The sequence below is a fragment of the Hyalella azteca genome, unplaced genomic scaffold, assembly GCF_000764305.2.
Source record: "Hyalella azteca isolate HAZT.00-mixed unplaced genomic scaffold, Hazt_2.0.2 contig9518, whole genome shotgun sequence".
NCBI lineage: Eukaryota > Metazoa > Arthropoda > Malacostraca > Amphipoda > Hyalellidae > Hyalella > Hyalella azteca.
The window spans coordinates 16,047-41,786 of NW_025939587.1; the positions used below are offsets into that span (position 1 = coordinate 16,047).

The following is a 25,740-nucleotide window of genomic DNA, read 5'->3' on the forward strand; positions in this document are numbered from 1 at the left end:
CAGTTGCCGAGTGAGGGTGTCGTACCTGCGCGCATGAATCCCATGACTGGGCAGCACAGCTGATGACGCTTGCTAAACTAACTTGAGCATCATTCTTTTTTATATGAAAAATGTGGTTAGTGTGGATTCAAAAAGGATATAAATAATTTTATGAGATAATTATTAAGTGCATTCTTAAATTAATGAGCTTAGATACAAATGCCGGCCCACACCCGAGAGAATATTTGAACACGTCGTGGCAGAGAGCGTACAACTTGTTTTCGGATGGTGAGTTAATCTAAAGGATGTGTAGCTGGCATGTAAACATGGCTGGCGATCATGAAGTGAGAGAAACCCTGGGTGGTAGAGACCGTACCCACGCATCTGTTCGGTCTATGATCAGCGATGATATTTCACTGCTCCATTTAATGAAGAAAATACAGGAACATTTGGCGCTGTCGATTATAGGTTTGGCATATACAATTTTGGCTGTTTAAAGAATTAAAGTTTGAAGGCTCGCCTTGTTACGCTGAATGACTTGACAGTTTACGTGTTCTAAAGAATTAAACCATTTTTTTTATATTCTTTCTTTTTTTTGACAACTGCCAACCGGCGGCTTGCTTTACCTAACTAGTTTGATATTAGCGTGGATTTTACTACACAAAATTTGAAAGTGAATATTTTCACATATTTTCAATGATCATTAGACGGTCCTGTTGAATTTTTATGATGAATCGATTTCACAAATTAAATCGATGAATTATTATTTGAACGAAAAATTGTATAAATTGTGTTTATTTACAAATGACATCAATTCCAGAACCTTCCGTTGGTTTTTTCAACGCATTTCTAGAAAGACAATCTGCATGAACAAATTTCGTAGAGATGTCCCTTATAGATCATTTCATTTTCATAGATCCTGTGTTTAATATTACACAGGAATTTTTTTGCTTGAATTATTATTATTTCATGATTATGGTATTATTTTATTGGATCTCAGCTGAATTAAGAAATAATACACTAGCATTCTAATTCTTGACGATGATAGGTGAAAAATGTGAGATAAGGAAAAGAATTTTTTCGATTTCAAAAATAATTTTTTCATCGTTTCTAGTTTAACAGAGTCCGTGTATATATGCATACGTTTTTCATCGTACATAATTTCCATTCAGTCAGATATAAAAAGTTTCTGAAAATAATTCAAATTTATTTATACATGCAGAAATGTACGCAATGTCGCATGTAAATAATTTTTAATAAGACTAACTTGAATTAACTTTGTAAGTTATTTCTCTAAATCTTGTGATTTTAAAAACTGGAATATTGTTTTCCATTTAAATTTTGAACAATCAATTGAAGAAAGCACAAAATTCCAGTAGGTACATAACGTTTGTTTAAGGCAACAATATGTAAATAAGTATATTTACTCTGCCTATAGTATTGCAAATGAATTGTTTCTTATATTTAATATTGTTATTATTTATATTGAATGCAATAATTTTGAATTTCGTTTTCGTTTGATCATCAATTCATCGAATAATTAGTATTATTGTATTATAATTGAAGAAAACTTTAAATTCAAAAAAGATACCATATTGAACGACGTCGAATAATTTATATTTTAATCAAATTATCATTTCGTTTCATGCTTCTCCGTATTTACTGATTTTTCTCCTCTTTATTACATACGCTAAACTTCTGCTGTCTGCAGTCGAATCAGAAATTTCTTTCAATCACAATTTATATGGATTTAATTTAGGTTAATATTAATATCATACATGGCCTCAATGATGTCGGGGAAGTTGCTGTACAAAATATTTCAGTCCTGGCCAGTAATTTCTGATATTTTTGTCTATTAAATATCGATCGGTTAAAGCGGAACATCTGCTGAATCGACCGTGCAACATCTAATTTGTGGCTCTGAAAAAATATAGAATTTACTTCACATTAAATGACTTCTATAATTAGTCCGCAAGATTTATTTCTGATATATAATTTGAGTTTTTATGTTTTGAACCAATGCAGCTCTGAAAATGTCTCGAGGCGCCATGGATTCGCTTTACTGGAAATTTAATTTCATACAAAATAATTCTATACATAATGAAAAATAACATGAAGCTTTTACTGATACTATGAAAATAAATTCCACCTAATGATTAAATTTGTAAAAATATTCCTTGACAATTACATCGATGAGATGGAACTTTCAGTAAAATTGCACGTGTAAAAATTTACTAATGCTCAATTAGTTTTATAGCTACTGAGCTTTCATGCTATGTACAATGTGTTATATAATGTAGTATGGTATACAATGATGAAGTTCATTGTTATATTTGAATTCATGAATTTTCTAGATTCGGGTTCAAGAATTAATTCTATCTAAAAAGCGCTAATTTTTTTTCAATTAATGACTGCTGATCTGTTGTAGTGCAGAATAAAGATTTTTTTTATTATTTCATCAACTACCGCAATCCGTCTATGAATATAACCTGAATTCAGCATATATTCATAAAAATGAAACTTGAGGTCCGAACTCTCATCTTGTGACAGCACAAGCCCAAAATCATTTAAAAAAATGTATATCTTTACTTCTATCATTTGAAGCGCTCTATCTGAGACTCTGAGAGATCATACGGGATCGCAGTTTAAGGAGAAGCGTGTAACCGGTTTGCCGTTTACTTTCTCATTACGGGGCCTTGTTAACACGTGCGTTACAAGTGTAGACAATTCAGTCATAAATCATAGCTCACTCGACACACTTTTCATGAACTGAAAATATCTGATGGTAATAAGCGACCGCTCCTAGTCCGAAGGTGAACCATCCTTGATTTTCCAGTGATTTTAAATGCCTGTCGTTGGTTGAAAAGAAGTTTTAATTTGCACAGTGAGCAGGTAATGTGATTCTTAGGACCTCTAGAATCAGTAGAATGATGATCGCTGCTGTCACAATAGCTGCTAATTCAATTTGCATGTAAAACCGCTACTCAACATCAACAATCACAATATAATTTAATCATGCCAGCTTTATTTCGGCAGTGGTCGCAAAACATGTTCATTCTTTTTTCAGTGTCCAGGACCTTTTAACTAGTTTAAAAATCAATCTTGGTCTAGAATTGTCTCGTGATCCTTGAAGCTTTAAAGAAATTATCCGTAAGATGGCAAAAATATTTATACGATCGAAAAATGTTTGGGATTTCTGTATTAAAATTGTGATGATGAAGTGGTTTTGTTAACGCCTGTACAGCTCAGGACGTGGGCCTGCCCTGCGGATGTGGCCATTATAAAGATGGCGCCCCAGGAGAGATGAATCTCTGATAGCACAGATAATCGATACACGCCAATTTATCGGCTCCTGCTCTCTGATGGCCAGAATATCCTTGGCCTACTCAATTATCCAATATTTTCCTAACCTTTTCTAGCCGCGTGTGTTTACTTGAATTTCAGAATAAAATCGCTAAGAGATTTTAAAATTGCTCCTAGGCCTGTACTGGACCCAGACTTGGTAGCTCAACATCCCAAAGCAATTAAATGAATGAGTTGTAAGCGAGCGAACACTGATACATCTTTTACCGTGCCAAAATGCATCGCCAATTGAATAAAGTTTCAACAATTCCTCTGAGTGTATGCAGGATTTCCCAGACGTACCTAGCTTGTTTCTCCCGCAGGCAAGCAGCACCTGAGACAGAGTATTAATCAGTGGCTGACAGATCCTAGCATGGAAAGTGTGCGTAATTTTCGGTGGTGGGAAAACTTATGAATTTCCGAGAGCTTAGTTTCAGCTTACTTGGACGAGAATGCTTTTTAATGTCATAAGCGTCCTTAAGCTAATAAAAGCAAGTTAACAAAGAAATATTTCGTACAAATATGATATAAATGATAGCTCAGATTGCGAGTTTTTTAATATAAAGGCAATCGAGGATCCATTCACCTGAGATAACCAAGAAAAGCATATCCCCGAATAAGTTTAGAGGATATTTTATTTCTTCATCCATACCATGTCATCAGGAAGCTGCGGGCAGCAGTTAGCAATTTTCGAGCTACTATTACCCTGGTAAATAAGAACAGACCGGTACCAATATACTCAGTACAATAATTAGAGTGGTATTAAAGTCATGAGCGTCGTGATAGTTCAGACACCACTGCTTGGTAAGCCATTATGTTCAATAATTACGACAACGTGCTGGGCGATGCCCCATTAAAAATCATGGGCGTGTTAACGGCGGCCTCCTAAATCCCTGCGATTAGCCGCTCGTTCCGTGCCACGGTTTCTTGACTCGTACAGCGCTTGACTGCCTTCTTTTTGCTGTTCGAGACACGACTTAAAATTCGCTCGAGGTTCGTTTTTCAAAATTAATTACAATATTGTAAATCTGCCGGCAATTCCTGTTAGAGTTTATAAAGAAATCACTAGATGCGAATTTGAAACTTACGACGTCGTGACCGCTGATGCTGAAAGTTCAATAGTCAACCAATGTATATAATACTAGTAAGAAATATTACACACAAAAACCACAAACATGTTTATGAGCTAAATGATTGTGATTAACGAGCGGAAAATGTACGCAATCTGAGAATATATTAATTGGATTTTATCTGTGAAAGTCTCCGTCGGACTTGTGGTGAAATTGACTATAAACAGTAGAATTAATGTGATTTTTCCCTCGCACTAATTTCACCCACAGGACATCTCTTGTCACCGATCGTAAAGAACAAAAGTAATAGACAACAGTTATTAGTCAATTATTTAGGCGGAATTAAATGTAAGTGGGGGTTAATTGCCAGCGGTGTGGCTGCAAAATGAATGATGGCGTTGTTGGTTTCCTGTTGTAATTGCGGGGACGTTTTTGTAGCGCATGGGTAACTTTTTTGCAGCGTCAAGACAGGTTTTTATTCTGCTTGGCTCGCATTTTACTAAGATTTCTTAGCAGGAACGTCTAATGGTATGCGGTTGTTGCTCAACTGAATGTATTAATCTCTAGGTAAGAAACTAATAAATTAGGACTTATATTTATATATAAATTGCCTTTAGATTATCGATTAAATTATTAAAGCAAAAAGGGAACGATATGCTGAATTATTCGAATGATTTTTTAATGCAAATGTATTCCAACAAGAAAGTTGAATTGATCACACGAAGAGGGATCGAGATTGAAGCATTCCATATTGGAAATTTGACCAAAATTAGCAAATGCTTGTTAAAACCTGCAATCAAAGAAGTCAGTTTTTACGGGTGGCCTAATTTTGCTTCAAAGAAGGTTGTAGACTTCTTCATTATTTGGACTACATTGGAGTAATTGGTGTAACTTGCTAGGACATCCAACAGCCGTTTATCCGCCACATGAGACAAACTCACAGCCAGACCTGGTCTCAAAACATTACAATCGAGCAACCTCATCTCAAGATCCGCGATGAATTCAGCAGGTTCCGTGACACCCTTGACAAAGTTAAACTCAACATGACCGTCATGCAGTTGCTCAGAGGCCATACTTTCAAAATTCGCTAAGTGAACGTAAGTACTTACGCTCTATTTTCTTGTCTGTGATTGGTGGATTTCGCTTGAAAGGCCGTCAATGATTGGCTGATGAACTTACGATCTCTTAACTTTTTTTGGAAGTATGGGCCCTGAGCTGGAGAAAACCACCAGCATCATCTTGCAGTGGCCGCCATCATCCGACCGACGATAGCTGAAGCCTTCATCTCTACGAATGGGACTCCAGCTATCCATCTCATAACTACCGAATTTTCTAAGCTTTGAGATTGTTATTTATTATTTTCGCGGTTACAAATTTTCAAGTTGTTTCATATTAAAATGTACTTATTTCCACCAAAATATCAGTATTCAGTGCTTCCTATAAGTTGAAAATGAACGTTGTCACATTTGAAACGTCGTTAATGAATTAAAATTGCTTCTTTAAACCTTCATTTTGATCAACCAACGTCATCTGATGAATATTTTTCGACCATGAAAATATAAATCAATGAATTCTTTGGTCATTAACCACCCAAGTTTAGATAAAGAAAGTGTGCAGTATCAACAAACATAATGCTCGGCTTCTTATCATGTCCACCGTAAGCGAGTCGCGACTGCGAATTTCCGACGAGCGGGCGACACAGGAAACACGAGAATATCGCCTCCTCTGCACGGCAACTCTCATTGTAGACGCACTCCGAGATACTGAGACTAGCAGGCTGGCTTCCTGCTCGGTCTGTACAGCTGGCAGTGTGAGACTAGCAGGCTGGCTTCCTGCTCGGTCTGTACAGCTGGCTGTGTGAGACTAGCAGGCTGGCTTCCTGCTCGGTCTGTACAGCTGGCAGTGTGAGACTAGCAGGCTGGCTTCCTGCTCGGCCTGTACGGCTGGCTGTGTGAGACTGGTTGCCGAGTAGCAATGCTTGGTATTTGTAGCTAAGTGTCAAGCTTGATTTGAACTGGCTTCCTGCTCGGTCTGTACAGCTGGCTGTGTGAGACTAGCAGGCTGGCTTCCTGCTCGGTCTGTACAGCTGGCTGTGTGAGACTAGCAGGCTGGCTTCCTGCTCGGTCTGTATGGCTGGTGGTGTGAGATTAGCAGGCTGGCTTCCTGCTCGGTCTGTATGGCTGGTGGTGTGAGACTAGCAGGCTGGCTTCCTGCTCGGTCTGTATGGCTGGCTGTGTGAGACTTGCAGACTGGCTTCCTGCTCGGTCTGTACGGCTAGCTGAGCGAGACTAGCAGACTGGCTTCATGCTCGGCCTGTACGGCTGGCTGTGTGTGACTGGTTGCCGAGTAGCTTAATGCTCGGTATTTGTAGCTCAGTGTCGAGCTTGATTTGAATAGTTGCAGGTTGACTTTCAGCTCGGTCTATATGCTTGGATGACGGGTTAGCTTGGTGGCTTTCTGCGTTTCACTGGTTTGCCAAAAGGTTGACAATGTTTGTTTGTCCGACTTTTTAAAGAGCTATTGATAATCGTATAACTGCGTGTTTATTTAATTTTATATGTTTTTTTGGCGTAAAAATTTTTGACTGCCTTTTTGAAACTGCCAATAGTTTATCTCTGAACGTGTCAGTTAGTTAGTCGGAATCCGTCTTTCCTACAATCTTCTGTTATGTGTACCAGTTTGTCACGCTGAATGTCTATCATTCTTCGAGCCAGTTTGTCACGTTGAATATGTCTGTTGTTTTGTGTGCCACTTTGTTATGCCGAGCATTTCTATCATTCTGTGTGCCAGTTCGTCACGCTGGATATGTCTGTTGTTTTGTGTACCAGTTTGTCACTCTGAAGACTTCTGTCATTCTGTTTTTCTAGGTGCGACTGCCTGGTATGCTGAGCGACGGTGATCGAGAGACGCAAGAATTAAGTCACATTGGTTGCGTGGCATCTTCCTGCCTAGGAAATGCCATTTGGGGCATCCATCTTGCCACTTTTTCTTTGTTAATTCTTGTCTGTAAGCGATACCGCGAGGGCGACGTTTTGTTTCGTTTTCGTTATTTCCTCTGAATGTCAAAAGAGGTGCGGAGATATAATTTATGTTTGTCTTGTGTTATACAATTTTTGTAGTTAGTTACTATAAACGCAGTTCTAGCTCACGAAATAATGTTGATAAATTTGCCTATATTATTGAAGGAAAAGCCATTAAAATATCTCCGAATTTACAATCAATTCGACGCAATTTCTCTAATAATTTTCATTGATTAAAAAAAACGATCTGTCGATGTGAATTTACAATTCGGCGAAAATTTGCTTATCGATGACGGCCAAGAAATTTGAAGAAAAAGAATTGAGGGCATGCTAGTTGTTTGTTAGTCTGGGTACGCGTTATTTCCTACGGGAGCCATGCGAGGTTATTGCTGTGTTTGTCCATGTCGCTGCTTTTAAGTTATTGCCACAGTTGAAATCTATCGATAAGCAATAGAAATATGGTGCTAAGCTATCACGCGTCGGTGGCATCTAAAATCTCTCTAGCTCGAGAGCGGGTGGGCTAGCTTGCAATGATAGCTTCGAGTGAAAACTTTAGCGGCGGTTTTGTTTTCCTTGGAGAGAGAGAGAGATTCCTGTGATAGAATTTTACATTTTAGTGACTTTCAGGTTTTCACGATCTTTTTGGAAACTTCTTATACTATGTTCTAGTTATTATTGTAATTATGCACTCCTTCTTCCCCTTGTATTATAGAGAGAATCTATATATTTTTAAAATTTGTCCACCTTGGCTTGAAATTTTGATAAATTTATATGTTATGCTAGACTTTGTGAGAATAAATACAGTTAATTTCACAAAACATGTTGCAGTGAGATTATTGATGAGAAGTTTCTTGAGTTCCCGTAATTCTAGTGATCGTCTGAATGTTAGGTAGTTATGGTTTACAATACGAGCAGAGCCATCCTTTATACACTTCATCGCTCGTTGCTCAGAGCAAGTTTCCTTCACTACAATCATCGGTTTGATCGATTGTCTCCATCGGTTCGCTTGAAGGGTCTACGTACGGATGAGTGGCTTACGCGCTCTCGTTCATCCTGTACCTTGCCGACGCCCGAGCAAAAACCAATACCGCAGAGCCGCCGTAAGGCAACCATCGAGGACTGTGCCAGACGTGGGCCCTTGGAAGCTCAGAGGCATGAGGCGTCTGCGGGTCCGAGCTTAGTCCTCGTGTGCTCGGAGGCTTGAGGCGTCTGCGGGTCCGAGCTTAGTCCTCGTATGCCAGGAGGCTTGAGGCGTCTGCGGGTCCGAGCTTAGTCCTCGTATGCCAGGAGGCTTGAGGCGTCTGCTGATGCGCTTTTAGTCACCGTATGCTCGGAGGCTTGAGGCGTCTGCTGGTCCGAGCTTGGCTCTCTTCTACTCGGAGGCATGAGGAGTAAACGAGGCACGTGGCCGGATTCGCTCGGAGACACGAATCACCTGAGACCTAATATATTCGAAAATTTTGGACGTTTTATGAAAATGAGTAGTTTACTCGGAGCTTTGAGGTTTCGTTAAAACAATAATTTTTAGCTCTGAAGCGTAGCACCTTCTTGTGCGTGAAGAGCTGGGAGTCGCTGGGTTATATGTTGCGCCACTCTTTAGTAAAGAATCCTTTGACACTTTATTCGGGAGCACATGGCTCCTTGAAACATGCGGCAGCTGTTAATTAAGATAAGTGGGCTAAACTTGATTGTTAATGCGGAAAAATACATTATAATTCGGCAAATATTTCAATTTACATATTTCATCGTCCGTCCGTAAGTTCAGTATTGATCCATTCTAGCTATCTGGCTCTGTGGAAGCCATATCTGAAGTTGGTAAGGTCCGAGAAACCGTAATCGATCAAACTGTTTAGAGAGCCATTTGTTTAAAAAAAATTGAAAGAGCGTAATTTTAAATTTGATTTTATTAGAGCAGTAACCTTGTATGAAAGCTCTCTAAAATTTCATATATCAAAGATCTACTTTCAACTTTTTAAGGGCATTTACTTTGCCCGGAACTTCCATTGGGTTGAAATGCATCACAGACCCGGGAGAGGTGCCTCTTATCTCGCTGTGCATTAGGATTATCTGAGGCATCTGCACTGCCATGCCTCCTGCAGATAATTGAGGAGATGGAGGTGCAGGTGTGGTGCAGAGGGTGACGGTAGAGTGCAGAGGGTGGAAATGTGGTGAAGTTGTAGTGGAAATGGTGCGGGTGTGGTGGAAATGGTGTCGGTGTGGTATATTGTTTGAGATGATGGAGTGTTAGTTAGTGTGGTGATGGGGGCACAGGTTGAAATGTTGAATTTACCACTGAAAATTTTTAATCAAGTATATAAGTTTGTATACATGAGTGCTATAATCGAAGTAATTTAATTCTTATTAATGAAACCACGAATATTCGAATGCAAATCAAAACATCCCACTCGGACTGTTTTTCTTTTGAGAGATTTTTTTCGATTCAAGTCGAATCTATGTTGATCTTTTCGTGCGTTGTTCAAATAGAATTTATTGTGAAATAATATAATAATATATACATCAGGGTTTTTGATATTTCTTGTCTTACCAAAGCCACGCAGTTAAGGCATTACCTGAATAACCGACTCGTTTCGAGGGAAGAGCATCGTGTGACGCGAAAGCAAACCCTGATCTTATTCTGTTCGTATTCTTCCTCAGCTTTGGAGTCAAGTTTTATTGGTCGTTTGACTCATGTTCAACTCATGTTCTGCTCACATGTGTCACTCGGGGCTCCCATCGTGCAGCGGGAGACCTGCTTTCGTTTTGGTCCATGTGGGTAGACTCAAATATTCAAGAAAATCTTGTAAAAATTTTAGCGATAGTGTTTTTAATAATGCATGGAAGAAAGTGATAAGTAGCTTCTGTGGCTTCTGTGTGATGAAAAAGAGAAAAAGAAAGCAAAATGAGTTTCCAAGAAAGCTTTCAAGGGATAATTAGCGTTAATAAAACTAATGAAGATAAAGTTTAGTTCAGTTTGTCCAGTTGTACATTTTATTCTATATTGAATAGTTATACCCGAGTTCAAACTTGAACTAAAAATTTTACGTTTTACTTTCATTCATTTGGTGTTTTTTTTTCGTTCTGTCGCAATAACATGTCATTTACTGTAATAAGTCATGAGTAAAAATATCTTTGTATGTTTTTAATAATGCATGGAAGAAAGTGATAAGTAGCTTCTGTGGCTTCTGTGTGATGAAAAAGAGAAAAAGAAAGCAAAATGAGTTTCCAAGAAAGCTTTCAAGGGATAATTAGCGTTAATAAAACTAATGAAGATAAAGTTTAGTTCAGTTTGTCCAGTTGTACATTTTATTCTATATTGAATAGTTATACCCGAGTTCAAACTTGAACTAAAAAACTTACGTTTTACTTTCATTCATTTGGTGTTTTTTTTTCGTTCTGTCGCAATAACATGTCATTTACTGTAATAAGTCATGAGTAAAAATATCTTTGTCCGTAAAATTTGAATTAATTATAATAGCGATTTATTTCCGCACTTTCGGCGCAAACGAATAATTCAGAAATTCAAATTCTTCTTGACTAACGATTTATTGCATTGATAACTTCCACGGAAAAGATATTTATGGAAAACAAAGCACGCTCACCACATGAAACACTTCCTTCCTCCAAAAAACGAGACTCCGAACAAATTTCTTGCCTGAATTTTTATATGGTTAAATAGAAGACGGTTTAGGGTGGTTTAAGGCCGCCGTTTGTCTGGCCACGGCCTCGCAGAAGGCATGGGTTTTGTTCACGGCGTCTTCGACAGTCCCCTATTGTTTGACCGGCCATCCGTTAGCGGGCGTCCCGCTTGTCTCTTTTGATCTTGGCTCCGGCCTTCTACTTCCCGATGTTTCCTACCACAAGCTTGACGCTTCTTTCTCCGTGTTTTTTGGTGTGGTAAAAATAACAATGTTATCATAGGTTGCATCGAGCTTCTCTCTCTTGTAGCTCCGTGCGTGTTGGTGCTTGCTACTCTTTGAGTTAAGAAAGAAGGGAGTTTGTTTTGCAGGCGTGACTGTTACAGAGCGGAGTTTCGTCACAGTGCTCGAGTCTTAATTGATTCCGTGAAGCTCGTTGGAGGTTTTATTGACCAAGACGATTTAATTTTTTTGCTTACATATAATTACAAATCTTAATTTCATTTTCTACTTTGCGAGCACAGCAAATGAATAACACTTTAATAAAATACCACAAGGAATACCGCAGTTGCAGTAAATATGCATTGGATCAAGAGAATATAGTTTTTCATTTTTGATAAATTAGTTGGGAACTATCAGTAAATATGAAAATAAATAGCAGCTGAAATCATTCAGCGCAAAGAGGCGCAATAATCCTAAACCAATAAAAAATTGAGATAAAAATATTCGATATAAATTCAGCAAATGAATTGAGGTAAAAATGCTCTACTATTCTCGATTGCACGCTATATTATAGAGTACACGCGTTTTTATGCTTAATTTTAAAATTTGTTCCAGGCTTTTTGTGTCCGTGCGCCCAAAATCGTTCTGATGGACGACGGCCTGCCATTTGCTTAAGTGCGTAAGCTGATACGCTATGTTTGGGGCCTCTACATACACCTTAACGCATCTATTTTATGAGAGCTATTCGAGATAAGTCGCCAAGCTATTAACACTTCTGCGAAAAATATTTAAAGTTCGCAGTCTCAATTGCATTGGAATCAAATGATATTGTGGAGAAATTTTTCCCATTGGTATCGATCCAACGTCGACTTGGTCTCCATGAACTGGTAAAAACAGCGGAGATAACGAACTTTACAAATAGCTTCGTTATAAGAATCAGTTTCAACGGAACAATTTTTCTTCGTTGTTAAATTTAGAATTTAGTTATCGTCTTAATTCTGCATGTGATGAATTAATGAAGATTTTGTGCCAACAAAATTTGATTGCTGAGCATGCAGTTATTTGTTCCAACTGAAGATAGATTTAAAAAATTCGCCAAAATTCTGTCTTTCTCACTGAAGTGGGAGAGTTCTATATCGTTTTCTATTGGCAGTTTGAAAAATGGCATTATTTATTTACAATAAATAATGCATTTCATAGAAAAGTATTTTCGTCACAGTTTACTGATTTTATCCCATTTCAACGGAAGTTTGGACGTTATAGCAGTTCATTTCTGGTCCGCATTAACAGATAGTGAGTCCATTTAACATGCGTCATCGAGTGGCAGTCTCCGGGAAAAACACATTTAAGGTGCAGATCTTTTCCATTCTAAATGCTATACTTATCTTTATGTGTTCCGCCTCATCCTTGAACACTTGGCAGCGATCGTTAACCCGATAAGAAGCTTGAATTTTAAAAAGTTTCTCCGATCTGATACAATTCGTCAGCGTGATGAAGAGCAGAAGTTGTAAATCAGTTCTTTGTAGTATAGACTCCTACCCTGCATTCTAGATTAAGCAGAAAATCTAGCTGAACAACGCTCAAGTTAATTTATGATCTAAAGGGTTAATTTTTTCACTATAATTTTTTTGTATTAATTGAATTATTGACCAAAAAATACTTATGTTTTTTTCAATTCGAAATAGATGGGAACTATTGGGATTGGAAAAATATAAATAAAAAAATATCTTTATTACGATCATACCCAGAATCCGCTCGAATCCAGTTATATTTCGGTAAAAGAGTTGCGTCTTTGTTTATCAACTAAATAAGCATAGACGGCTTAGACATCTCACAGGATGTCTTGCGTTTCGATTCAATTTCCAACCACAACTACTATTTATAATCATCGACATCATCCCGGCGCGCAAATTCGCCCCTGCAGTGAACACGACTCGAGTTAACCGTTGAGCATCAGCCTCTCAAGAGACTATCAGGCAGACAATTAAATCTGTTACTCGTGCTCGACCTGATTTGTATGTGCGATTTTTTATTATTTTTTTTACATTTTTTATGCATTTGCGATTTTTTTCTATTTGGCTAAATTTATCTGGGCTCTCCAGCACGCTTCCCAAACTCTCCAGTTCAGTACTGTTTATTTTCTGCTCTTTTGAATCAATTGTGAAGCCTAAATTCTTTGAATTTTTATTGAACGTTAGCTTATATTTATAGGCCATTGTTGCATGGTGGGTAGCTTTGGCTGAGCTCTCGGGAATGAACTCTTGTTGGAGCTTTTATTCGTAGAAACTTCAATGGGAGATTAAGGTTAGTGCTTACTGAACACACGCGTTTTCGTACATTTTGAAGCGATATGCGTTTATTTCTAGATCATAATGTGATTGATTGTTTTTTATAAAGTGTAAACAGGTCCTAAACGAAATAGGATTTTTATAAGAAAATAAATGTTGTTTGTATTGAATAATTACTAATAAATATCCAGCCTAACAATATATCTGAAATATTCGTTCTTATAGCAAATTTGAGGACAATGCACGCTTGTCAACTCATGAAGCTCGCATCTCCGTGCCCCAGCGAGACATGCCCCAGCTGTAAAGGGGGNTACCCTTTTTACTGCCGCGCATCTCCAGCTTTAATCTTATCTCATATAACCATAAAAAACAGTGATACCAAATCAAACGTGAGCAGAAGAGAAATCGATAAATTTCATCGTCATCTAAAATATCACTACAGAACTTGCACTGCTTCTAAATAACCATCAACACAATCCGTCTCAAGCATTCACATCATCAGCACTATTCTCACCAGCACCTGCAATTATCAGCAATGTTTTTTCATTAACATCAGCCGCCGTATGTGCACAACAAACCGCAGCCTAGCAGCGCACCTACAATAAGCCGACCAAAGTTGTGGGTTTTTGCTGCCAAGGCAAAGGAAGCGCAAGAACTGCTAAGAACTTCTCGCCTTCTCACGCGGCCAAAAGTGGAACTTTTTTCCCAGGCTTCCTCCGCTGACGCTTTTGCCACTTGTTTAATGGGGCTATTAACATTGTGAAACTTTAGGCAATGTAATACATATGATATTAACTTTGCGTTTATAATACTAGTTAATAATACCCAGAACCTCAAATCTTCTTCTCTATTTAAGGGTATAGAGTCAATTGCTGGTACAAGTTTTAAAATATCCAGTTCAACTGCATTAGTTTTTGCCAGTACGTTAGTTAAAGTTTCTTTCAACGCGTGCCTAAATTACCATCACTGATACTATAATGACTGGTTATTTAAATTTGTGTCGCTTATTTCGGGTTGCATGGCCTAACTAAATAAGAAACTGTTCAAATATACACACATTTTCCCGTGTCAGCGCAATGACTGGCGGTGCACAATCACTTCCTGAAAACCTTCATCAGAACACGAGTTTGTTTGTTTCCGTGTTGCAAAATATTGCACGTTTCGTCACCATTTTCGGTCCGTGGATGATTTTAGTGGCCGGTGATGGCTGCTTACTTTTCCGGCACTCGCCGAGGACATCAAAATTCACTACGCAACATCTTATTTTTGGCATATATATATGCCATATATTTGGCACCTGAACCGACGTAGGATTTTTGACTTTATTAGGAGCGGCAATCTTGGAACGGCTGGAAAAACTTTCCACATAAAATAACACTAAAAGCATGTATACGGTATAATACCGTACTCATAGATTTGCAATCTTCGACTTAATACTCGAACCTAATCAAGTTTAGTTCATTCTAAAATACAGAATCGAATACGTTAACTTTTTAACGGTAATAACATTTATTTTTCCAGTTCTTCTGAAGTTAGTAATTTTCGATATTATGTTTATGGCTTAATTCGTTCTCCGATGATATTACGTGCTAAATATCAAGGAGTGTGCGATAACGTAACCCCGCTGCAAATTTTTTGTACATATACTGAATTTTTAACGGATTAGTTATGTTGGAACTGTTCCTGATCTGCACAACGATAATTTTGTCTCGTAAAAAGTGTGTCGTGTTTTTGCGTTTTGTTTTGAGCAAATAACCGACGTGACAAATAATCGTGACGAATATGCGACAGGTCCGCGCCACGATCGGTCGTCTGTGCGGCGGGATCGTCACGCCCTCGACGATTCGTTCCGTAGTCACGATCATGTCGATGTTTGTGCTGTGGTGCTTGCCTGCGCGGTTCTTGAGACAACTCTGAGCCTTTGTCCAAGAAGGAAAATATGTAATTTTTTTCTTTTTCTAAAAATTTGTTGTATAGATTCACTTTTTTAACGTTACTCTAACATTAACTTTTTTAACGTTACTCTAACGTTACTCTAACAGTGTCAATGCTTAAATTTCACCCAAATTAAGGATTGAAAATTTCATGAACAATTTTCCATAATCTAGATTCTAGACTAATAAATGATTTTGTCACGTCTGCATAAAAGTTTTAGATGTTATAGAAGTTCATTTATGGTTCACATTAACAGGTAGTGAGTTTGTTAATAACTGAGTGAGTCGATTCCGTAACAATTAGAGTAAGTATATAAAATAGAATAAAAAAGATAGTGTGTCAGTTTAACACAAAAAATTCTAATATTGCAATAATGTTTGGATTAATCAATTTGAATAAGTAAATAAAAAATTGAAATTGCCAATGTTGTTTGAAAAAACAATTTCAATTAGAATTTATGTGCGAAGAATTAACATACGCAATGCACGACTTATTTTTAGCTGAAAACTATTCATTAGAAAATATAAGAATCTTCAGTATAGTCCGAAATGTTTTTTCTCGCCAGTCAAGGCTTCTGCGCCGTACCCCTGGCAGCGCTCGTATGAATTATCTTCTTGCATTAAAGTCGCGTGAATATTTCGCTTGAGTCACAACATTTACTGGTTTCTGAAGCCACCATAGATTGTTTTGTAGCGAAGACAGACCGCAAAAAATGGCAGACTAGCGTACAAAGTTGCGATGTTTGTTTCGTGGTTACGAGACAACAGACAAAATTTTTTGCTTAACTGTTCCCGTGGGAGGAGATTCGTTTACTTCACTCACGAAGTTTTTCACGCCTTTTGAATAAGCTCTATGAGAGAGCCGGCGCAATGAAAAATGGCTAATTATATGCCAATGCATTTAAAAAGAGAAAATGGAATCTTGCTACAGAACTTCATATGTTTAGTTGTGACAAGACACTATTTTTTCCTCTTATTCTTGATTAATTTATAATTTTCATTTGATGATGGGATTATTTTGTGCTCAGTTGATAATGCAATTATATATTTTGAGTTTTTACTTATTTGACTCGAATGTAACGCGCTATGTTCATCCCATCTGAAATATTCTGTTTAAACGGGTCAAAATAATTAATCCATTTAATTTTTTGATGCGCAGGTGACAGCAGGCTACTCTTCATACATCGCCACATGTCAGCTAAGGTCAGCCGGTTCACAATGCCCCGTCAGATACAGTATAATGGTCTGGTCGTGTTTAATGGACACTGTCGGTCGTAACTGTGCCGAGAGGTCTGATAAACTGTCACAGAATTCATTTAAGGTAAAATAAATGATTATTCAAGAGCTTCCGAGCACTGCGGCTTGAAATTAGTTAAGTGAAAGCTAGCCTTGACCTAGAAATGTGGACTGCAAGACTTTACCGTATGTGATCTCGAACTTCGCTGTCGCTGAACCCAAAACCTGGGTGTGGGTGATCAAATGTTCGATGCGATGACGAGACGCTGCGTCAAAGCTTCGATGTCGAAAGCAGAACAAACAAACCAATGTTCGTGTGCACATCAGACTAGATTTACTCGGACAAAACAAGAGCGCCGTTGTAAACAAGCTGATGTTTGTGAACGCGTGCTTCAAAGCAGTGCATCAAGCTTGCAAATGACGACCAAACAGATAGTCTATTCATCCAGGAAAGAATTTCATACCTACCATCACCACCACCGGTTGATGCCGCTGTTTCAGAAGCCTGCCCATGCGATGGACTTGAATAATTTTGTTGCCTATATTCGTGAACTAGAAAAACGTGTGCTTTTTTCTGTGAGAAATCTAAGTGCCTACACAAGCTCAAAAGTTCGTGTTTCGTGCAAGTTTTTGGTGGAAAATAGCCCAAAATCTTTAAGTTCAATAGGAAGACTAAAATCTTTAAATTCTTCGTGGACATCGCCGTTCCTAATGCTGCTTCTGTTGCTGCTGTGCAGCGCTGTAATCGAATCTGCAAATCTATCAGGTGAGTTAAATTTATTTAAACGTTGCTTCTCTAGAAGATTGAAAATAAAAGTAACTATGTCGATGACGACAGTATTTGTTTGGTTTATGTCTGCGTAGAAATCATATTCTCTTGTGTAGTTAGTATTGGTAGAATTTACTGTAGTATCTATTCTTAACAAATATTGCTGCATTTATTAATGAAGTAACCTCGACCCAATCAGAAATAAATCGGTCAGGAAGGAGTGGCTATCAAATTTATTCCAGGATGTCTGTAAATAGATTTGCGTTCTCATTCTTTGCTGTATTCCTGAGGCGCTTGTGATCTGAATGGCGAAGGTTGAATCGGTATATCGTGCATTTTGTTCAGGGAAATGCAGTGTCCGGTATTGTGTCCGAGATAAAGCATATCTGTTGGCGGTGCATACAAGCGACAAAATTATACTGAGCATCATGCCAGATAAATACAATACCATTGACTTTCGTTGCAATTGAACGAAAAAGAAGACGAGCGATTATGTTAAAACATTTACGTAAAATTCTAAACTTTGAAATTATTTATTTTGAATGCGACTCTACGGTCCTCTTTGAACAAGTTCATCGTGAGAAAAATGAAACTCCTCATTTCTTGCATTGAATTCGAATCACTCGACAAAATAGGTACAATTAAGAACAATATCTCGTTGACGTATTGTAGGAATATACACTTTTTTCCTTTTGTATCATGAATATTCTCAGGCCATCATGTATATTGCGAAAAGTTGCCGCAAAGTTCCCAGTGCTTCTGCTACCTAGAACTCTGATGTGAATAGAACCATTGTGTCCTAGATGCAAGTCTAGATTATGTGACCAAGCGTGGTTCTTGGCGTACTATGGAAACCTTTGTTGCAGTTGGAGTTCTTTTGACTTGCGTATCGTGGAATCTTCCGATAATATATCCATGACTGTGATGAACATGAAAAGGAAATCTGATGATGTTTAATACCGCACTTTTATTAATCATCTTCCAGAAACTACTTAGGTTATATAGGGTCCTAATAGGATCCTACTTGGTGGATGAGGGCCACCTACTTGTGTTATGTAGGGTCATAATAGGATCCTACTTGGTGGATGAGGGCCTCCTACTTAGGTTATACAGGGTCCTAATAGGATCCTACTTGGTGGATTAGGGTCTCTCCTTGGGTCCCCATGGTCTTTATAGTAGGTGACTCTAGGAAAAAATATTTATTAGCGATGGAATTTCTTATATATTTTGGCATTATCGTATTCTAATTACTAATTTTCATGCAATTTCTGTTGTTTAAAAACCGATGTCACGAATATAAAAGACAATGAAAAATCATTTTTTTTATACGTAAAAGTTAACGAAGTTTATCCTAGGAAGATATAATTTGAAACGTAAACTTCGTGTTGAACTTCATAGAGGAAGAATTCAGTAATCAATGAAATGCAATGTCCCGTTATTTTTCTTTGTTCTGTGAATTTTGTAGCACAAAAAACCAACGAGCTAATTTGGTGATTGAAAACGAGCTATGATTCTTCAACAAATTCAATAGTTTTAACCCACCAATAAATTGATCAGTTAATATTTTCCCGTTCATTTCTAGGACTATGACGTTCATTTTTGCAACGCGCTTACCTCGCATCCCAAGGCGGTGTGTCAGAAGAGGCAGTTTTCAATTATACTTTTATAAAGAATTACATGGCTGCTTCTTAACTCCTGCTTAGCCTCTGCTTAACCTTTCCTCGCAGAATTAATGAGTTGACTGTCGTACATGAAGCACAGAAGAAGATGGACCGCTGTCAGCATCACACAGCTCGTCTTTTTTAAGAATTGTGAATGAATTATCCAGCCGAGTTAAGCCTACACTGTACAAAAAAATTTACATTGTTCAATTGTATTATAGAATGCGGGAATAATTGTAATGATTCTGTTTCGTTTCTGCAATTATTTATCGATTAAATTTTTGAAAATTACCTTAATGACGCAATGAATCGGAAGAAATGTCCGTTCTCCGTTTTTTTCCGGATAATTTTTCCATTGTAGCAAATTACACAACTTGTTGGCAAAATACAGGTCTAGCGCCGAGTAAATTCACATGGGTAGTTGCAAAGCGCTGCATGGGAAACATTTCACTATAACTTTTTTATATTAGTGTAAATTTATTTATAATATATATTTATACATTCGAGTTTCGGTCATTAATCGGACAGGATTTTTAACATTACCGGACAGGGATTAGAAATCCGGACAAAATTACGTCCGGTTATGTACTCTGTTATTAGTTTGTACATAAAAACCGGAACCATAAATAGATAAATTCCATCACCGGACATTCTAAAAACGGCAACTTCGTCAGGTTATAGGGTTAGGGTTAAGTGTGTATAAAACACTTTTTATTTTTGCTAGACACCTTTCTATAGGGGTTAGGTCTAGCCAGTTCAAGTTATTTTTACCTTTTTTCACAATTTTATAAGGTCATATAGAGTACAAAATAATCATAATCAGGTTAAGCTGAGTTTATATAAAAAATTGACATATATATATGCTTTTCATATTATACCTTGCGCACAATATTTGTGTCAGAGCTCACGTGCATATATATATACACAAAGCTTATCTTCATGATATTTCACAATGAATTCACTGGGAGTTTTTAAAATTATCTCCTAATCCTTAGTGCAGGAGTGCCTGATGCCTGCTATAGCTGGCCAACATCGATTCTGTGCGGCTTCTAGTTCTGAAAATGCAGCAGGATCTTTCGAATCTTTGTTTAGAGATCCAACTCAACTCGGAGAGTTGTGATCAATCCATCACGTCTTGTCAACCGACTTGAGCCCGTGCATGTAAATGCGCATCTCAGATCAAAGTCAGCTCATCGGTCTTGCATTCAAAGGGTTTTTCGTCGTTCATATCGAAGTACTTGAAATTAGACGCGCATTAGCTGTCTATTGTCAGATTCTGACCAGAATCCTGATAAGTATAACATGGTTGGCTAAGAAGATGGATTTAAGTCAAGAGAAAATTTAGAGCAGCGCTTTTTATTTCAATAGTAATCATATTTGATCACTTCGTGGAGCTTTTTATTAGTCTTTGAAATTAATTGTGAAGATGGACAAAAGTTTATTTCTTGTTTACGTCGCAGAACAGCCACTTATGTGTGACAAAAGAGCTGGAATTTAGTTGTTTTTCAGCAATACGAATCGTAAGTAAAACACAAATATCAACAATTTTAGTGGGCCATTACTTTATCAAGAACCTATAGTTCCAAGAAGTGCATTTTCATATCCTTGAGTTGCTCGTATTTAAATTTGGTTGCGTTATCCGATAAAGGCTTACTGAATTAAAAGACGCGACGTAATCATCTTCAGCATAGGCACGAACGTAACGTTTTGTCTTCAAAGCTTTCAAGTTAGACTTATGTTTTTGATTTATCAGCGGCCTGCCTTAAGTGGTCCAGTGGCCACCTATATCGTACCTATAATAGTTAATGGGACTAGAATGGCGAAGTCTTTTGTGATTTCCAGCTAAGCGAGAGGCCATTTGACTGATTCCTGTTGATCGTGGTCGTTCGTCTTCGAGATTCGGCGACACGCGAAGAAATTTCTTCATATGGACACTTCGAGACTCCGAGCTGCGAGCGACCATCAAGCATGCAATGCTTTTAAGACTCAGCGACAGCACAATAACAAGACTTGCATAGCTCCTCTATTGATGCCGGCAAGTGGTGGACTATAAAAAATACACACGACTCAATGGTATTGCCTGATTTACTTTTACATGTAGTGAGAACCCTTGAACCTTTACAGGCCAAGAGTTCAACTTGAAGAATGCGATTCCAGAGTAGATTTTTTAAATGAACAGAGGAAAAGGAAATTCTAAAGGCATTGAGAAAAATACACACAGTTCAATGCATTGCCTGATTTACTTTTTTACTCGTAGTAAGAACCCTTGAACCTTTACAGGCCAAGAGTTCAACTTGAAGAATGCGATTCCAGAGTAGATTTTTAAATGAACAGAGGAAAAGGAAATTCTAAAGGCATTGAGCTTGCTTGAACAAAAAATTTCCTTTCGCATAAATATTACTAACTTACTGGTTTCCATTTTCCGGCCGATTCATTATAGGTATTCCGTTGATTCAATATGTAAGGGTTATCTTGCGAAAATACAGTTTTTTCTTGTAGCCAATCAAATATATACAAAGATCGCATGGATTTCTATAGATCAATCAAAAAATTGATATTTTTACGAAGTAATTAAAGCTCCAATTACATATTACATTAACTTCTCAACATATTGTATCAGAAATCGCTTTACTTACATAGGTGAATTGTTTGCGAAATGATAAGGCAATCAATATTTTGCCTTATCAAAAGTTGAATGTTTCTCCAGGAATTACCAGACACACTTTCTCGACTTTCGTCCTACCGAAATCAACCAGCACTCTATTCCTATCATCACTTCGATAATTTTAGTGTCACCACAACCTTTATCGTGGTCACCCTGGCGACTCGTCTTTGTCACCCTAGCGGTTCGTTGTCACCCTTTGATTCACCGCCCCATTTGTTCTGTGTTGTTTATCCGGTGCTTTTTTTTCCTGTTTCTGCTGAGCGATAAGGTGCTAAAGTGCCTCTTTGTCCAGTGATGGGCGACGCACATTAACATGCGCATTGAATTAGGCGCTAACGTACGAGGCATGGAGCGGCTTAATTGAAGTAGCTAAACATATACACTAATAAATACTCTGGACGTCAGCGCTGCAGAGCGAGGCTGCATCCTTGCAGCGCATAGCAAGTGCTGACAAGCATTGCCGCGCATGCCTTGGGTATGAGAACTGAGTGATGATTAATCATGAGGGTGGAATGAAACGTTATTTGTTGGAGTGTACTTAGTTGCGTAATGTGTTTGAGTGTACTTAACTACGTAAGGTATTAGAGTGTACTTAACTGCGTAATGTGTTTGAGTGTACTTCACTGCGCAATGTGTTAGACTGTACTTAACTACGTAATGTATTAGAGTGTACTTAGCTACGTAATGTATTAGAGTGTACTTAACTACGTAATGTGTTTGAGTGTACTTAACTGCGCAATGTGTTAGACTGTACTCAACTACGTAATATCATTCAATGATTCTTAGAAGCCTAATGGTAATCCACCTGCTAACGTCTAGGTTATCATCACAAGACGTCATACAAAGAACATCTGGTGAAAATGTTAATCTCACAACTTTGACTTGCAGCATCTGTTATTAACTTAATTACCTATTAATTCAACTCATTAACGAACCAATGACATTAAACCTGTTTTGCCAGGTATTTGTATTCATCGCCACTGAGGCCGTTAGCGAGACTGCTGCGTCTCGCAACTGATCTTATGCTGAAACCAAGCCTTTGAAGTGCAACGAGTCTATGCGATACTGACATTAAGGGGGGAAATTCGCGAAGTAATTTGGGTTTCTTGTGCCCAATAACTATATATTGAAATTGTTTCGTTACCCTTCATTGAGCCGCCATAAATTAAGATCCTCTTCTCTGGCCGCCAGCATCAGTAATTCCTCAAGAAGAGAACGTATTTCTCCTCTTCGCTTCTGGCGGTAAAAATGTTGCGGCCAATTTTGCGCAAGTCTCCAAGGAATTAATTTTTATTCTACGGAGCTTTCTTCTTAAGACGAGGTCGATTGAGATAGAGCGTGGTTAAAATCAGAGGTGGATTATAGGAGGCCATTGATGGGCCGTCCGTGATGAATGGATGATTTTTAATGTAGGTGGACGGGTGGACGGACATTGATGAAGCTCATCATTAGCAGAGAGCAGGGAGAAGGAGGCTGATGAGACCCAAGGGTTCTCAGGCCCTCGTTTGTCCCCGACGAGGGCGATGACTTGCCTTAATTTTTTAATGCTAATGTCGGCGATTGTGGGATGAAGATATGAACCTCGTACGTTGACTTGTCTTTGGAAATTAACCGCAGCCTGAATGTAGTGTGCCATTAGTACAAAATCTACACTAATGAAATAAATACGTCATATTATCCGAATAATGACACTTTTTGACACATCGCATGGGCAGGGAGCGATCGTAGCACTGATGCATCTTTTTTCCAGGTCAAACTGGTTTAGGATGACTCGTACAACGGCAATAAGTGCGTCCCGATTTGGGCCAATTGTCTCACTAATTTTCTTGAGTGTATACTATAACATGCATCTAACGGTTGCTCATATATGGTCTGTACCTGGGTCACTAAAATAACGGTCAAGTGAAATGTATTATGTATACATTTAAACTTGCAGTCAGAACATAGCTCAATTCAATGATGGGCTGTGGCCGGATAATTGACACAGTCCAAGCAATCCACCATTCGAATACTATTCAATGATCTGATAATGTAATAGTGCTTGGTTAATTATTCAATGATAGCCCCAGCTAATTACAGAAATAACTGTACTAATTTGTTAATTAATTAACAATTAAGTTAATAGGTTAACTACCAGTTAATTAATCAGTGACCAGTTAATTAACCATTAATATATTTGGTTTAACAACCTATACCTATAATTGCAAGCACTTTAAATTATATTCGAGCACTTTCCAATCTTTCACTATTCTAGTGATTCATTAAAAAATTAAATCCTCATTTGGTATAAATTAAAATTGTTTCTTTCCTGGAAAGAACTTATGAGTATATCCACCGAAAACTAAAATATCTGCAGAAAATATATTATTGGAACTTATTTTCCGGCGTGATTACCGTAAGCGTAACTGACAGGAAACGCAGTCTTCAGAATTACTGGTAATTAAAGACCATTGTTGCGGGGATTAATTTCCTCTATCGCCAAGACTGCTTATTATATTACGCCGACCGCGGCAGAACTGCCGGCCAGAAACCACCGTTGGTATGAAAACTTGGTGACAACAATGACAGTTACTTATACTTACGTCAGGCTACATTTACTTATCCTTATACTTACGTCAGGCTACATTTGGATTCAGTGGTATTTTTCTTATTCAAATCCGCGTCTGTAAACCGGCAAAATGTCGCTATATTTTTTCACATTGGAACCTGATTAGTACGTCGCTCGACGTTGCAATTCTAGATCTGATTTACACTGCCTTGTATGCTTTCACTAATCAAGGTAAAATTTTTGCGGCACTTTATTCCGTCACAATGCGCCATCTAATTTTTACTGCACGCCGCATTCGCTCTCCGCAGGCTGAACAGCCTGTTATTGGAGGCACTTGCCCCGTGACGTTATTTCCTAATGATGCGTTATTAAAGCCTAACGATATTTCCTCTTATTGCCGAGCTTTCAATTAAGCCTCCTGCTAATTACACGAGGCTATCCTGCAATATCTTTTCTTGATCTTGTGAAAAGTGCGACGATCTTTTCTTCAGCGCCGCAATGTCGTCGGTTGTTGACTCCGGATAAAAAATGTGATGTTTTTTTGGCAATAATTCTAATGTATAATGTCGGCATACGTCACTTGACTGTCTAAACCCGTCTTATAAAAAAAATCATTTATGGAGAACATTATGATCACCTGGACAACATTTATGGAGAACGTATGATAACACTATGCTCAATTTGGCTAGGTTAGGTTAGCCTAGCGCAACCTCTACTAGGTCAGCCTAGTTTAAGTTAGGCTAATTTCGATTAAATTAGGTTTATGGAAAACGGTAGCGAATTCGAAGTGTTGAAACATTGTAATATATCATTTAGTAGCTTGAATTTCATTCAATCTAATTATCAACAGCTCCATTCCAAATAAAATAGTTTAAATATATTCAAACAAAGGAAAAATTTATGTTGCGTTTAGAAGCAAGGAAAGTTTGTAAAAAGCTTATCGAACTTGACAAAGAAAAGTTTTTACCATCTCCTTTCAGAAAGTCCGAAAAGTTTACAAGGGAAGCCTGGCACTGACGCTGAGAATCCCGAGTTCGTCATCTCTCCTGCCGACGCCTACATCGTCAAGAATAAACCTGCTACGCTGCAGTGCCGTGCTGCACATGCTGTTAAAAGTGAGTATAGCTGTAAAAACATAACAAGATATGTGGACTGTGAGTTAAATGCTTTATATTGTCACAGGTTAAAAGTATTTCCGGGTCTGTGGATTGAATGCATGTGGGATTATTGTTGTGTCAGACTGTAATTAAAGTCCCTGATTTACTCTTGACTGATTTTGCCGCTCATATGCACTCAACACCAAAATAGACAGATGAGCAATTTTGTTTGCTTCCCTTTCTACAGGAACTGAGCTGAACGTAACGTGTTTGA

At 38.0% G+C, this 25,740-nt stretch overlaps 1 long non-coding RNA gene across 1 annotated transcript; it reads left to right on the top strand.

The window, feature by feature from the left end:
* On the top strand, positions 1-25,478 carry LOC125178394. The gene is made up of 3 exons (XR_007156880.1): positions 1-267; positions 16,650-17,492; positions 25,350-25,478. It is a non-coding gene; the product is annotated as an uncharacterized LOC125178394 (long non-coding RNA).
* Positions 25,479-25,740: the final 262 nt, after the last annotated feature.